This window comes from Balaenoptera physalus (assembly GCF_965194825.1).
Source record: "Balaenoptera physalus genome assembly, chromosome: 19".
NCBI lineage: Eukaryota > Metazoa > Chordata > Mammalia > Artiodactyla > Balaenopteridae > Balaenoptera > Balaenoptera physalus.
In genome coordinates, this window is record NC_138900.1 from 20,813,486 (window position 1) to 20,830,032 (window position 16,547).

The 16,547-nt window shown below is 48.8% G+C and overlaps 1 protein-coding gene across 6 annotated transcripts in view; it reads right to left on the bottom strand.

Moving 5' to 3' along the window:
• Nucleotides 1-16,547, bottom strand: part of ZNF536 (zinc finger protein 536) — a 426,032-nt gene that overhangs the window by 68,891 nt on the left and 340,594 nt on the right. The window lies entirely within an intron of this gene.

The window sequence follows — 16,547 nt, forward strand, 5'->3', positions numbered from 1 at the left end:
CTTCTAGCCACCTAACACCTGTCAGTCTCCTCCAAACCTGTGGGGCACTTCCTTCTCAATTTGCTGGTCCTGGGAGTGATTCCATTATCGTAGGGACTCAACTGACAGCCAGAGGTAGAGGGCAGGCTGCCATCCCTCAGGGGCTGATCCAATAGAAGAACTTTCTCCCTCCAAGACCCACAAACCCCATGGCTGAAATGGACCCTGAGCGACCTCCAAGTATACTTTGCAAAAAACCAGTATACAAAAATAAAAAATTTACAATATACAATTTGTAAAATTAAGGAGCTGAAGATTACTCAGGAAAGGACGATTTGCATTGCAAACGAACTTTCTGATTTATAGAGTCACCACGGGGTCCCTTATATGAGTCACCAATCTAAAATAGGATTCAGCTCACAGTGCGTCTAAAAGGGGATTCGGTTGCCAAAATTCAATTTACACACCATATCAGCAACAGCCCCCATCAGTACAGTCATTGGAAGAGTGAGGTACTCCAGCAGGCTTGATTTTACTTTCTTCTCAAAAGGTTTTCCTGCACACGTATCTTCACTCTCATCACACTGGCCTTCCTTTGGTTTACTAATGTTACCCTTAACCCCTGGCAATCAGGGTCCCTTTCCACTCACAGCTCGGGGCTCTCTAGGGGCGCCCCACCTTCAGCCAGACATTGGGTCTCTGCCACAAGAAGCTGCCCAAGTCCTCCTGCCTCACACCGTGTCTGATATTTGGGGTGAAGTGACTGCCCATTTGAGGAGTATATTCAAGGCTTAAAATAAGTTAAAGAGCACAAAAATATTCTGTTATTTGATGCAGTAACTCCATTTCTAGTAATCTGCTCTAGAAAAATAATCTAAAATGTGAGGGCACAGGGGGATTAAGAGGGGCTACCTTTATGTCCAAAGACATTCCCTGCATTATATCTGTAAAACTAAAAAAACAGGAAACAACCTAAATATTCAACAATAGGAGAAATGACTATAAAATCCCAAATAGGATATTTTATTACAACCATAACTTTGTACATTCAAAGAGTTTTAATAATTTGAGAAAATGTTCATATTACACGTATATATTACATAAAAGTCCTGGCCTTTTATGTAAGTCCGTACGAAGTCATATGTACGGTATGATTATAATTACGTAAAAGATAGCACAGGAAGAAACCTGAAAGGAAATAAACCCAAACTGTGGCAGTCTTCATGTAGTGAGAAATGGCTGGGAATGTTTTCTCCTATTTTTCAATAATCAGACAAGAAAAAAGTAAAGGTTGCTCTTATTTCTAGAAAACACAAGTTGATTTCTTTTTTAAAAAAGGAAAACATATCAGGTTAAAAGCAGTGAATTAAAAGTAAGTTTCAATTAACTTTGATATTTATTGTTAAAAACAAAAATTTCTATTAATGTCAAAGATCTTAGTTCACTCGCATCATAAAATCCTTTATTTAAATATTTTATACTTGAAATATCATTATGCCCTAGGTGTGGGCAGGTCGCAGCTGCCAATGCAGAGGTAACTAACCCAGACTGAAGCTGGGACAGGAGCTGCACGTACATGGGAATGTGTGCAGCCTCACAGGATGGTAAGTTTCCCAGAACTCTGCTTCTATGCTCCTGATAGGGTCGTGGTACCCGACCTATGCAGGTGAACAACATGCCCTCAGTGGCAGGGCTGTGAATGACGTCATCCTGTCTCTCCCACATGGCCTAGCACAGGGTCTGGTACAAAGCAATATCTCAACAAACGCTACATAAGGAACGAGTGTCCTTTGAGTGTGCCTCCTGCTGTCTTGCCCAGAATAACTACCAAGTCTGCCACTTCTCTATGTTCTCAAGTGGAGGCCCTGCACAGAGATGGAGATTTGGGAGTCACTGAGGAATGCCAGGTCAGCAAGCCTCCCTGCCATGCAAGTGGGTAAGGCGGAGCAGGTGGGAAGCTCTTGGGCTGAGAACAAAGACAGACTGGTTTTGGATCTTGTCCCTGACTCTTCCTAGGAATAAACTCATTATGCCTCAATTTGCCAATCCTTAGAACTGGGGAAAAAAATATTATTCCCTAGGGATTTGGGTGTGCTGAATCAGAGGGAGAGAAATAAGTCTGTTTTTAAAGGCTCAACAGTACTGATTGCCAAACAGAAAAAAAAAAAATCTGGTTTCTGTTTATTAAGATGTTATTTTACTTCGACTTCTGGCTATGGCAAAAGGCTTGTATCAAATCAACGGTCCCAACGAGAACAAATAGAAAAAACTGCATCATAAAATTGTGTGTGTGTGTGTGTGTGTGTGTGTGTGTGTGTGTGTTTAAATTATTTTAAGGCATAAGAAAGTTATGCAAGAAGCCAGGACTTGAGGGGCCCAGATTCTAGCAAGAAGGGAGCAGGAGAGCTGGGCCTGCTTTTGGCATTTCTTTTCCCCTTGAGGCAGTTGTGTATTTACAAGTGGCAGCTGAGACACTGGGAAGCTACCCAGAGCTTTCCAAGGGACCAAAGAGACAAAAATTAGAATCCAGGGCCTGGCAAGGTGGAAGGTACCAGTAAATACCCAATGCTTTCAGTTATGACTCCTGCAGGGACACACTTAGAAGAAAGGGCAGATAGAAAATAAACAAGCCCGATTTCTGATTGGCTTAAGGTGATCTTCCCCAAGACTAATGGCCTTCTGGAAACAAAAGTAAATCTTCCCTAGAAGGATGCAACATCATCTACAGCTGTGCTGTCCAATATGGTAGTCAGAAGCCAGAAGTGGCTTTTGAGCACTTGGGATGTGACTCTGTCAGAACTAAGATGTGCTGTGAGTATAAAATACTCACTGGATTTCCAAGACTTAGTACAAAAACAATCAAAAAATATCTCAAATATTTTTATATTGGTTACATTTTCAAATGATTATATTTTTGACAACTAATGTTAAATAAAATATATTTTGTTTCTTTGTATTTCTTTAATGTGACTACTGTAAAATTTAAAATTACATATGTGGTTCACATTCTATTCCTATTTGGCAGTGCTGATCTAGAGGCTAAAATTTTCTAAAAGTTTTAAACACAATGTTTGATATTTAATAAAAAATTACCAGGCAGGGGCTTCCCTGGTGGCGCAGTGGTTGGGAATCCACCTGCCAATGCAGGGGACATGGGTTCGAGCCCCGGTCCGGGAAGATCCCACATGCCGTGGAGCAGCTAGGTCCGCACGCCATGACTACTGAGCCTGCACTCTGGAGCCCGCGAGCCACAGTGACTGAAGCCTGTGTGCCTGGAGCCCGTGCTCCGCAACAAGAGAGGCCACCTCAGTGAGAGGCCCGCACACCACAACGGAGAGTAGCCCCCGCTCGCCACAAGTAGAGGAAGCCCGCGCGCAGCAATAAAGACCCAACGCAGCCAAAAATAAACAAAATAAAAATTAATTAATTAAAAAAAAAATTACCAGGCACACCATGAAATAAGACCAAATGAACAAAAATAGGGATTAAAAAATGAGACAACAGGTAATAGAAACAGACCCACCGAAGCTACAGCTATGGAATTAAAGAGAGACTTTACAGACTTTAAAATAACAGTAATTAATATAGTTAAGAAAACAGATGACAAGGTGAAGAATTTTGGCAGAAAATTGGAATCTATAAAAGAAATGAAGTGAAAATTTTAGAATTAAAAATACACTATCTAAAATTAAAAGCTAGGTAGGTAGTTTTGACATACCTGAAGAAAGAATTCGTTAACTGGAAGAAGATTCCAATCGTTAAGTACGCCGGTGTGCCCTGCTCTTGACCCTAAAGATATTTAAGTTTTGCACTTGTGCTAGTCTGGCTCATGGCTACCTTCCAACTCCCTCGGGAGCCCGCAAGATCTCCTTCTCAGAGGGTCAGAGAGCCGAGCAATACTGGATACCACGACCCTAAACGCCGTCATGACAGGTGTAGGAGACATGCTAAAACAAGCAGAAGTCTGGGTCAGGGTCCAGGCCCTAGAGAGGACCAGCCACACTGGCCAGGACTTTCAGGCCTTCCATCAAGTTTAGCCTTGATATTCCCCAGACATCAGGAGCAGCATGAACAGACAGGATAGCCCCACAGCCCCACAAGGTTTTCTGACTGGAACATTCCGGGAAGAGACTTCAGGGCTTGGCTGAGCCACTTCTGGGTGGTCCATGAGGAAGCCATCGGATGTTTATGCTGTTCTGTGATGTCCTAAACATCCAGCAGAAAAGCGAAGGACGGAGGGAAGAAGCCTCCCATTCTGTCCACACAGCACTGGCCTTGCACAGAACCTTTGGAAATACCTTGCTGCCTTGTTTAACCCTCACCACAAAGAAAGACACAGCCTTCCTCAGAAGAGCAGTTTGAGAGGTTACAAGCTTCATCAATTTTAAATACCAGAAGGTCACTGAAAGTGGAAACTAATAAGCTGTTCTCACCAAGCATCTGAAAGGAGAAAAGGGCCTGAGATTCTAGAAGAGATTTGACTTTGGATTCTAAGAAGAGCTTCTTGATAATCAAGTGAGCATGATGTTAAAATATGCATTTCTGTTGCTGTTTAGATGGAAACTCCAAGAGGCTACCCAGAAAACAAAAGGGATAAACACTTGTTTTATCCAAAGTGAGATGTCAACTGGCAAGGAAGTGTCCAAACTCCCATACCAGCCCCAAAATTGAGGCTCTAGGAGGGTTGACTTTGAAAAGGCAGAGATCTGAACAATAGAGCAGTTCTTTGGGGCATGTTGCTGGTCTGGTCTGGTCATCAGCCCTCCTTCCATGGGGGAGGGACAGGGGCTGCTTCCTCCCCTTCAAGCTTAGTGAATGGAACCTCAAAGTGAGCCTGTCCCATGTCCCTTGGCATCAGTGGCACATGAGACCACTGCAGGACCCAGCTTAGAAAAGTCAAAAGGCTGGAGGCTGCAGTGATGGCAGACCGAGGGGAGGAGCCATGTGGGGGAGTGGTTCCACTTCCAAAGATATTTGGAACAAATGAAAAGTCGTTTCTCAAGGTCCAGGTGTGGGTCACTATGAAAGGGAGCCCCTGCAAAAATCCACTGCAAAAGACTTGGCCCCAGAAGCCAGTGGAAGGACAACCTCAATAGGAAGAGACTGGATGTTTACTACGGAATTCAGTATCTGAGGGGCTGGCAGTCAGCAGAGAGAACATTCTAAAACCGTAGGTGACCGAACCCTGAAGATGCAAGACAGTCTGCAGAGAATCCCAGAAAGCACCCAGCCCAGGGGAAAACACCTGCTGTGGCCATACAGCCAGCCCTGACTTCTCCTAGATTTTACCCTACGTGGGTGGGGGAAAACTAACTCCACAAAATGGGTTTAAATAGGCAGAAAGAATAATGTTATTCATTGCCTCCACCTTGTAGACTTTTCTCTTTAAATATAGAGGTGATCAAGAAATCTGCTGGTTGGTAAAGAGAGGGAAGCTCCTTGCTTGAAGAACATGCAGAATTATCACCCTTTAACAAGCAATGCAACCTGACCCTTTGGTTTTATCCACAAGGAGATGGAGGCCCAAGGAGGAGGGAGCCGGCACTCAGGAATGGTGGCGCCTGGGCAGCCATCTGGTCCCACCTCCACCAGAGGAAGATGACAACCCATCACAGACTCAGCAAACAGGGCCCCGACTGTCTCGCCTTCTCCGTGTGTTAGTGACCCAGATTATCTCATTTCCTTTATCTCTAAAATGATGGTGGCCAAGCCCGCAGTTCCTATGGGGCTGGCCGCCATCCTGAAGTTGGGTGACCCCACTGAGCAACATTCCAAAGGCCAGAGGGATTGGGGTGAGAAAATGCACTGAAGCTGGGCCGTTCTTAATAGCTTCTCTCAGGAACACTTCTGGCACCTTGCAGCTCATGAGAGGCCCACAGAAGGGCTGCACCCATCATCCGGGTTGCCCGGAGTGAGTCTGAAACCGCCAGCTCAGAAAGCGCCACATGGCAGGGAGCTGGGTGTCCAGCAGGCAGAAGAGGAGGTAAGCTCTCTCTGCAGGGTCCTGCTGTGTTTGGAATCCCCATCCAAGAGGCAGCGTGTGGATCTGTGTACGGATCTGCTGTCTCATAACGGAATGGTAATGGGAGGCAGTCCGGAGCGCTTCTCCACGCAGCCACCAGCGGATGCCATCCACAAGGAGGGCAGCTGCTCCTCCAATCTGCCTGCTTTTTCAAGTCCACACTTTCTTTGGAGACCGAGGACACCCTCAGCCACACCCAGGAGCTCTCATTGCCTCAGAGAACCATCTGCTCTTAGACTCTCCCCCTAACTCTTGGGGCGCTCCTTGCTCCCAGCCGGAGCCCCTGGGAGCCAAGACCCCATCCACGTGGAAGGAGAGGGCAGCTTCCAGCCCCGGCAGGGAGCCATCTTGGAGAGCAGTTGTACCAGTGCCCAGTGCTCTGAACTGCACACTCTCCCTCCCTTTGTTAAGATAATAATAAACACAAAACAACAACAACAGCAACAACAAAAGCCAAATAAATGAAAAGCTCCGAAAAGAGCAGGATGGGACTGTCGTCTTTTCCAGATACCTGTTCACCACAGCGGATGGCCCGTGCCAACACTGAGCCATGTCCAGTACATGCCACATGCCTGTTTCTTTACTTAGTCCTGTTTGGGGTGGGAATCCTTCAGAGAATGGAAGGTCCCCACGTGTTTGGCAAGTCAGACAAGGACACCAGCCGAATGTGTACAGGGATGCTGTGTCCCTGAATGCAGGCGCGCGCGCACACACACACACACACACACACGTACACACACACTCTGTTCTTCTTTTCCAGGCCGTTTGTAACTTTGCCCATCAATTGCTTTTTCTGAGAACAGTAACCAAATTAAAATAAGTTCGGTGCTAAGAAAAAGGAGCAAATGAAGATCGACTTAATCACACTTTTGCTTGAATCATCTCACCGAAATTTTGGCCAAGAGTTCTGTCAGACACACATGCACCAGGTACACAAAAACTCACACTTAAACTACTCGCTTTTGAGATTGGCCCGGAAGGGGCTTTGGAGATATGGAGATGGTGAGCTGCATTCCCAGGATGAGAATCCTAACCCCTTTCTCGTCCAATTGTTTGAGTTTGTAATGCAGGCCAGACTCGGGTCCTGGCCTCATTCACACACACGGACGCACATCCACTGGCATTAAGTGGAGGGAACCGCAGAGGGAACAAACACAAACCAACAGGAAATCACTGGTGTTTCATCATTGCAGGACCCTGGGCTATTCCAGCTGTCGGCAGGGGATCTGCTTGTCTGCCGCTGGCCCTGGTGCATGGGAGACACTCCTTGGCTAACGCCTTTGGGATGCCCGAGAGGAACTACCAGGGGTATAGCGGAGCCTTGCTGATGCCCATGATGGTAAGTATGTGGCTGCCCCAGGAAATGGTCCCCCCTTCCCTCTAGGAGATGAGGAAACTGGAAACACGGCAAGAACCTCTCAAGGGTAATCATTTTTCCTGACTGGTATCTTAAGCTTGTCAAGTTCTTAGCCAGAGCTTTCCAAGGCGAGTTTGGAAGAAGCATATGGTGCTCGCCCGGTCCATATGACTGGCTGAGCGTCGACCACTACTGTTGATACAATATATCACTTTTTTCTCAATATTATGACAGCATTTGTCAATGAAAATTAAATTACTGTCAAACTTATCCTGCTAACTTACGGCACAACCATCAGAGAAAGCCAGCACCGCGCCTTAAGCCAGTGGGACCTCGTCTTTATGCTCAACCAAGATGTGGGAGAAAAAGATGTTTAAGACTCTGATGCCAGTAGAGGTAGACTGCTGAGCTAGCACAAGGATGAAACAGAACTGACCTTCCTGCAGCCCCTGCTCCTGGGAAGGGGCTATGGTGGGGTAGGGGCAGGGGAACGTCAGCACGGGCACATGTGCGCAGGATGGCAGGATTTTATGAGGGAAATGGCACCACATGTTACACGCATGTGCTGGTTAAAAGGGGGGAAAAGTTACATCTTTAAAATCAGAGATCCTTGGGCTATGTTTAAAATCTACTATTGACATACTGAAGCCATAATATGGAAACGTTTAAAAGCTAGATTATGTCTGAAACTAGCATCAGCTTCTTCTCTACCTTTGAACAATGTCAGTTTTCAGTCCAGTGCCTAAAATGGAAGATTTTCTTGTTGTATTTTCTCACTGTGGAAGTGAACTAATTGTGAAATTTTTAAAGTTTCTAAAAATTCACCCTTAAAATTGACCATTTTTCTCTTTGATCACCTTATTGGAAAGTGTTTGGAAGCAAAAGGGTGGCTGGCAGAATAGTGGCAGGTGGTAGTCGTGGGTCATCCAGGAATCACAGGGCCTGGGACATGACTGGGCTGGCCTTTCATTTGTGGTCCTCTTCCTGTCTCCCACCACATCCTAGCCCCACACCCACGCACTCAACTTCCCCATCTTCTACAGAAAATACCTTGGGATTGAGACCAACTGATGAAGCCTGACTCAGATTTTGACTCCTTTCTTTTTTTTTTCTCTGTACCTTTCAAGAACAAAATCTCACACTAATTTCAGCAGGCAGGGGCTTCAGCAACTGATTGTTATGATTAGCATTGGCAAAGCTCCTTGGAAGGAGTGAACACGCATAGATTGGGGCCTGGGCAGGGCTTCTTGTTTTCATAGAATCGTGTCTTCCTATAAGAACATTCCAGAGTAATGTGCATGGCTAATCTAGAAAGAGGAAGAGAAAATGCATCCCCAACAAATATTAGGACATCACTATCATCTTTACTATCACACCAAACAATTAAAAACCCAAAAAAAGGAGACGGTTTCCAAAAGCTACTACTCACAGTTTAATAATTTCAAACAGAGGCTCATTCTCTTCTCTGTAAGGTCTTCCAAGACCTTTCACCTTGGACCCTCTCCAGGAGGGGTGCCTGTAAATGCAGAGCCCGTGGGCTCTGGCACCCCTGAGGAAGGCCCCCCTGTTGCTTTGGGAGGTGGCATCTGGGGCCATGTTTTACACGCCCAAAAAGCAAACAAAAGCTCCTCTTCTCACAGCGAGTCTCCAGCTATCAGCTGAGTCCTCAACGGCTCAGAAAGGGAAATGTTCTCGCTTGAGGAGAATTGCCCCCCATTATTTCTTGAGTGCTCTGCTGGCGGAGCTCTAGCGGAGGTGAAGGATGATTTCAACAATGCGGACACCTGCGTGGCCCTCAGGATACCCGGGTTAGCACAGCAGAAGGAAGTGAGTTCAGGAGCAGGTCTGGAGCTTTCCCCCCGCCCCCCTCACTTGTGGCCCCAGAAAATCACCCCCTAAAGAGTCACGGTTCACTCAAGACTAGCAGTGGTAATGCGAGCAACCCACTCTTTCTTTATGCAATAAAGGTGGACCAGAGAAAGCTGATGGGCCTTTCTCCTCTTCAGGAGGATCCAAATATTTGCGACTGGCTCTACCCAGCTGGGTAAAGGGAACATCGAAGAACAATCTTTGCTCCACTGTCAAAAGTCCCAGCCTTTCGCTGGAGACATGTCCACAGACCCTGGCAGGAGGGGTGAGTCAGGTCTGGAGGCTGGACCTGCCACGGGCTGCAGGATCTCAGCGCAGCCATGGCGAACTCCCGGCACCGGCAGTCGGATTTCCAGCCCAAAACTGTTCTCCCCAACACAAAGAGGGGCAGCCTGGCGGTGTAACAAAAGCCAGTGTGGGTGGCAAGGTGACTGCACATTTCAGCTTGAATGCTCCAGTGTGGGGCTTGCACCTGATCACCAGATGCTTCAAGCAGATGGCCAGGGAGGGGAGAGCCGGCTCCTGGTTGCTTCCGAGGGGCTCCAGGAGAACTAATCCAGAGAGCCGGCCGGGAGTGCCCGGCTGCCTCGCCCAGCCTCCGCTCCAGGAGCACTTGCAGGGCTGGAGCCTGTAGTCTCTGTTTCCAGGAAAGGCTTCCAAATATCCAGCAGCACACCTCGAGTGAGGAGCTCAAACCGGGAGTGAAGCTCGGCCAGGCCAGCAGGAGTCCTTTTGTCCACGGAAGCTTTTAGCTTTTAGGATTTCTTCTCTGGATGGTCTTCTGGAACAGGCCAGGCTGCATCTGTTGTCTGATCCAGAAGGTCTCAGTAAATGTGATTCATTTGCAAATTAATTTTTCAGCAAGCGGCTGGGTGAGCAATAAAAAGGAGCCTCCCTGTGGTGCCTAGGCCAGCCTAACCTGCAGCCCTGGGATGGGTTGTGATGACCTTGGCCCAGTGGCGAGTCCTGACAATGACCTAGGCTATGATGGAAGGTGGGAGCAGCCCTCAGATAGGAAGACCAGGCCTGTGCCAAGGAGCGCTTTCTGGAGAACAGAGGATTTTTCAAAGCTTCCTCTCAGCAGAAGCTGCTGGCAGGGTCTGCAGGCCAGGGCTGAAAGGGAAGCTGAGCCCCACTCTTGTTCCCGCCTGGAGTCTCCTTTCTCTTCCAGGAAGCCCATGTTCTTGTGTGCCCAGGCACACAGCCTTGCCAAGGCAGACACGTGCACACAAACTACACACACGCGCACACACACACACGCAGGACACCCCATTGGGAGCATGGCTTTTGGCTGTTTTATTTACCGAGGTACCCCACATCTGGAAAGTGCTTGAGATATGCAAGGTGCTCAATAAACATTGTTCAATGAAGATGTGAATGAATGAATGACTAAGATCTTTACTAACCCTAGTCCCTTGTTTGTTTTCTTCATACACACAATACTATTTGAAATGACCTCGTTTACACGTTCATTTACGAGTTCACGGTCCATCTCCCCTCATCTGAATATAAGTTTCATCAGAGCAGGGCCCTTGCCTGCCCAGGTCACCTTGGAGTGTCCCCTGCCTGGCCCAGTGCTGGGCACCAGTAAGGATGCGGTGTTTGTTGAATGAATAAGTGAATGAATGTTGCCGTCTCTCCCACCTGCCCAGCCCAGCATGGGTAGCAGCTGCAGCCCCAGGTGCTCTCAGGCAGGCCCACGGTGCCTCTCACACTCTACCTCAACAGATGAACTTGTAAGGAAAATGACCCTCCACCCCAAAGTGCATTTTCCAAGTCAGCACTTCCTCACAGCTCAGGCTGAGCCAGGCCCGCCTCCTCGGCACAGTGCCCTGGTGTCGCTCACTAAGTGGCATTCTCTCTGGTTTTGGACTGGGGCCGGGTTGCTCAGATCTGTTGGGTCTGGGCTGAGCAGGGGCCACTGTGCTTGGGTCACTGTGAGCTCCTGCACAGGGGGGGTCTCTCATTCCCCTTGGCCTTGGCATACGCCTGCCCAGCCCTGGGCTGGATAAGAGCACTGGTTGATGAGTGGTACAGGTGTCCGGTGGACGGAGAGGAACTCCCAGCAGATTCCGGGCCACAAGCAGGACCAAAGCCTAGGAGGGCTGCCTCGTTCAGCAGCTCTGTAACCTTGGGCAAGTTACTCGACCTCTCTGAGCTTCAGCCTTTCATTTATAAAATGGAGATAATAAGGATGCCCACTTCACAGGGTTGTTGCAATGATCCGGAAGGAAAGCCCTGCCAAGTGCTCAGCCCAGTGCCTGGCACTGGGAGAACTGCTCACACTTACCTGGTGCCCTCCCTGTTCCAGGCACTGAGTGCCCACTCGGCAGCTGCAGAGGGCCCCAGTCTCCCCTCTTTCTCTGATAACAACCCCTCCCACAGGAATGGGCATTCAGTAGGTGCCCCAGAGTGACTCCTGGACGGACAGGAGCCGCGCGGTGTCATGTTCTCCACTTCCTCGGTGCAGGCGGAGGCAGCTGCGGTCTGTGTGAGGGTTCAGGAGTGCAGGGATTAGGAGGGGCAGCGCCGGGGCGAGCAGGAGGCCTCGGGGGCCCCTGGGGCGGTGGCAGGGCCCCTGGGCCAGCGCCGTAACAGGCGGCTGTGACTGGTGGCAGACCCCCCGGCCCCAGGCTCTCCCACAAAGGCAAGGATTAGCCCTGCCGCCCTGGCCAGCGGCCAGCTCAGATCATTTCATTTGGCCTACTTAGCTTTCCCCGGGGGTGCGGGGAGGAGATGATTCATCACTGTCTGGGGCACCCTTGTGCACAGAGGCTTCCACCCAAGAGGGGGCTGCGTCCCTGTCAGTCTGTGTGACATGACAGCCACGGTCCCCAGGGCCTCCCCACGGGAAGCCAAGGAGGCTAGGGGTGACACTGGTTTGGGGTGGAGGTGTGATGGCCACTCAGAAAAACAGCAGCGAGGACAGGAATGTGTGCTTCCCGCAGCAGGGCTCAACCGCCTGACGGGGGAGCGGGGTCATGTCTGTGCAATAAGGCTCCCACACCGTCCACTCTCCTCCTGTTTCTCCTGCCTGTCTCGGGCAGGGCTGTTGGGCGAAAAGCAAAGCAGAAGCCCTGGTCTCTGTCAGCTCAGGTCTTGGACAGCTCAGAGCTTCACAGAACCTGAGCGTCCAAAGGACTGTAGACACCCTCTTTAGGGTACACAGGGCTTGAGAGGCAGAATTTAAGTGGGGTGCTACAGCCCAGAGAGGTGAAGTAAAGTGTCCAAGGTCACACAGCAAAATGGAGGCAGACTGGAACCCAGTTCTCTTGTCTTCCAGCCTAGAACCTTCCTACATATGTCCCTCTGTCACCTGGGATCTATCCCCAGAAGCATAGACTGGTCAGAGGGACCGACAGGGAGTTGGCCGGGGGAGGGGCCCCGGGCTCCCAGGTCCTTCCCTCAGGAGGGGGCCTAGGTGGGCCCAGGGAGGGGCCCCACCGAGATGAAAGCACTAGCTGAGCCTCCACTACCTGGGGGCCCAACGCCTCGACGAATTACCACCAGCCTGATTGTGTTGCCTCCCTTCCCACATTTCAAGAGTTTGGCTGATTCGTTAAATATCCACGGCCGATTTCACAAAAGAACAATGGGGAGAGGGGAGGCCGTGAAGATGAGGCTTCCTGGCTGCAGAGCCGGCTGGGCGCCCCGGGAGGCGGGCGCTGGCTGGGCTGCTGGGTATGGCGCGCGGGGTCCCGGCACATCCGCCCGGCGTTACCTTCCCTTCTGCACAAGTAATTAAGAAACACCTGTGTTTCTCCGTCAGGCTTCACATTTGGGGAAAGCCCCCCTGCGCCAGGTAGGGGCCCGCCATCCCCCCGCAAGCCCACGGGGGCAGCCCACGGCCTCCCTCCCGCGTCTCCGAGGGGGATGCGAGAGGCCTGGGAGCCCCAACTCCACGCAACCCGCCTCAAAATGGCCGAAGCGCCCCCAGAACTTTGAAATCAGGATCGACTCCTCGACGGGTCTCCTTGCCAACGCTCACGCCCATGCCAGCTTTCTCACAAACGAACAGCTTGTATCCCCATGAAAATCAATGGATGGAACAAATTGTATTAAATTATGTAAAATGATACTAAAGCGCACATTCTACCAGTGAAAAGAAAAAACGTAACCCCCCAGAAAATCGTACTTTAATAAATCTAGCAAAATTATAGAAGACAATTAGGAGGAAAAAATGCTGAATTTTTATGACACTTAAAGACACATCTCTTGGCCATAAGCAGAGACGCAGGATTTATCCCCTCATAGGTCAGACAGGCGTAATTCTTTTGTGTGTCTGACACCTGTGAATTATTTAGCGCCCCTGTGCACCAGCCAGAGACGTCTCCTGCCTGCTCCCTCAGCGGACACGGACCGCGCTGGGCGGCACAAACAAGCATGCATCTTTCGGAACCAAATTTCCTTCTCTTTCACATGGATATTCTTTTCCTTGGTAAATAACTGTAATTAGCATTGAACTTGCAATATAACCTCTTGCCTATATGCGGAAAAAAGCATTTAAAAATATTTTAGCCACTTCCATCCTTTCAATTCCCTAGCACAGCTGCCATTCTTTAAAAAAAAATCAAGAATGTCCTAAGACATGGTGTTTAATACGTGAGGAGACGCTCCTCAGCCCTATCCCTCCAGCCCCCACTCCCAGAGGTCATGCCATTCTCCAGCACACGGCCGTCGCGTGGCTGCAGGGTGCAGAAATAATCAGAACACAGGAAGATCTCAGGTCCAGAGCACGTTTCTGTCTAGAAACAGTTTGAGCTGACTTGGGGGCTCCCTAAATGCGGTCCAGTGGGGAGAAGGTAATTTTGAATCTCGTTTCCCCACTTCTCAGCTGTATGACCTAGAACAAAAGTTTAAACCTGCCTGAGACTGTCTCCTCACCAGCAAGGTGGGTACACTTATGCCAACTACCCAGTTCTTATGAGGAGCGAGGTAATTCAGATAATATCAAACTTCCAACACAATTCCCTGCACAAAGAAAACATTTCCTAAATGGTTGCTCCTAATATTTGTGATAAGAATTGTTATAATATTAATATAATGTATGATATATAAGATAATAATACTGTTTGTAATAATAATCTTCTAATTGTTTATAATCATTATAAACATTTCTCCTGGCTGTGATGTATAATAGGGCCAGTGCAGGTTGACTGACTTTCCTCTTTAGCCCAGTTTGGAAAGATGTTATCACATGGAAAATCCAAACACATGAGTTTTGAGATCAGTCAGTTCTTGTGCATCCATTGGTCAAGTGAGTAATGACTCCGCCTGCAGGGCTAGGTCAGAGTGGTGCCCAGAGGGTCATACTCTGAGGGCCACGACAGTCCCTTATCACATCATGGGCAGAGCTCACCTGTGCCCAGTCACCTGCACTCACCTTGAACCCAACCTGAGCTCCATTCCCTTGGGCCCCATCCCAAGCACTCACTGGGGGGCTTGCTGGGCCAGGCTGCCTTCCAGATGGGCCATCAGTTCTGCTCCTTAACAAACCCATAATGCTGTGCTTCCTCAATGCTAAGACTCACAGACATTCAAAACTGAACACGTCTGAAGTAATAATGCAACTTACAGTAGATATTGGGCTTATTTATGGTTTCCCTCAGAAGATGGCCCACTGTATAGCTGATAGTATCTCAAAGTCAAGAATGATAAGGGGCTTCCCTGGTGGCGCAGTGGTTGAGAATCTGCCTGCCAAGGCAGGGGACACGGGTTCGAGCCCTCGTCTGGGAAGATCCCACATGCCACGGAGCAGCTGGGCCCGTGAGCCACAACTGCTGAGCCTGCGCGTCTGGAGCCTGTGCTCCGCAACAAGAGAGGCCGCGATAGTGAGAGGCCCGCGCACCGCGATGAAGAGTGGCCCCCGCTTGCCGCAACTAGAGAAAGCCCTCGCACAGAAACGAAGACCCAACACAGCCAAAAATAAATTAATTAATTAATTTTAAAAAAATCTTTTATTAAAAAAATAAAAGAATGATAAGAACGTGTGATAATAAGAATGCTACTGAGATGCAAAGTTACGTATAGGAAGGATAAACAACAAGGTTCTACTGTAGAGCACAGGGAATTATATTCAATATCCTGTGATAAACCATAATGGAAAAGCCTATGAAAAAGAATGTATATATTTGTATAAGTGAATCACTTTGCTGTACAGCAGAAATTAACATTATAAATCAGCTATACTTCAATAAAAAAAAAAAGAATGCTACCACCTAGGAAGCCATCATTCTATATACTAAGTGCTCTCCCAGCACTATAGGATCATTGGGGCTTTGGTTCAGATTCCCGGGCGAGGTGTGGGGAGGACCCTGGGGCTCAGAGGAAAGCCCTAGATTCCAGGGGCAGGGCCAGGACTCACAGCGGGAACAGAGATCAAAGGGGGAGCTTTCCTAGATGATCCAGCGTGGGAAGGCTGGGGGCGGGGCTGACAAAACAGGGAGGAGCCTCTTAGGTGTTGTCCTGTGGCCTGTGGGGAGGGAGAGGCAGAGGCATTAGGGGCCCTGAAATCACAGAAGGCTAATGTCCCATCCGGGCCAGCAGATGAGCTGAAGGCCCCTGAAGAATTTCTCAGAAAAGAAATGCAAAATGCCACCCTGGTTTGCTGATCCTCCGGCCCCAGGCATCCTGTAAAGCAGGCCTCCTCCGCCTGCCTGGTGACTCCAACAGCCAGGCTTCCAACCCTGGCAGCGTAACCCATGGAGCAACAGATATAAAAATCCTCCCCAAACAGTCTGAAAATATAGAGGTGTAAAGCACTGCATCCCAAAAAAGCCTCCTGCTAGAGGGACTATTTTTAAAAAGATTTTTAAGAGGTGTGAAAGTGAAGCTGTCTATTATATTTCTCCAGCAAAGCACCATATCTTCGGTTTTCTAACAACCAACACAGAGAGGGCACTTCTGGTTCACCGGCAGGCAGGAGGTCCTGCCTGCTCTTGGCCCTAAGCCAAGCGTGGCCCCAAGGGGGGAAATGATGGAGCTTTCCGAATTAGGCTGTCCAAGCAAACGAAGGGAAAATTGAACTCTTCTAAACACAGTTGGTTCATAGATTCTGAATTAAGGTGAACTTTGCTGATGTCTCTGAGATTTTGCTCCTGCTAAACACCATTTAAATCTGCATTATTAGCCCCTTCTTCGGGAAGGTACAGCTGCTGCTGTACTTACAGCTTTTATATACAGCAAATTGCCAAAAACACCCAAATAAATAACAGGGAATCTATTCTTCCCGTCTGCCTAAGGGTCAGTTGAAAGCCAGTGGCAATAACTGACTCTCTCGCTTGCATCTGCAGGAGAAATGGACGTCTCAAGCCGAGAAGT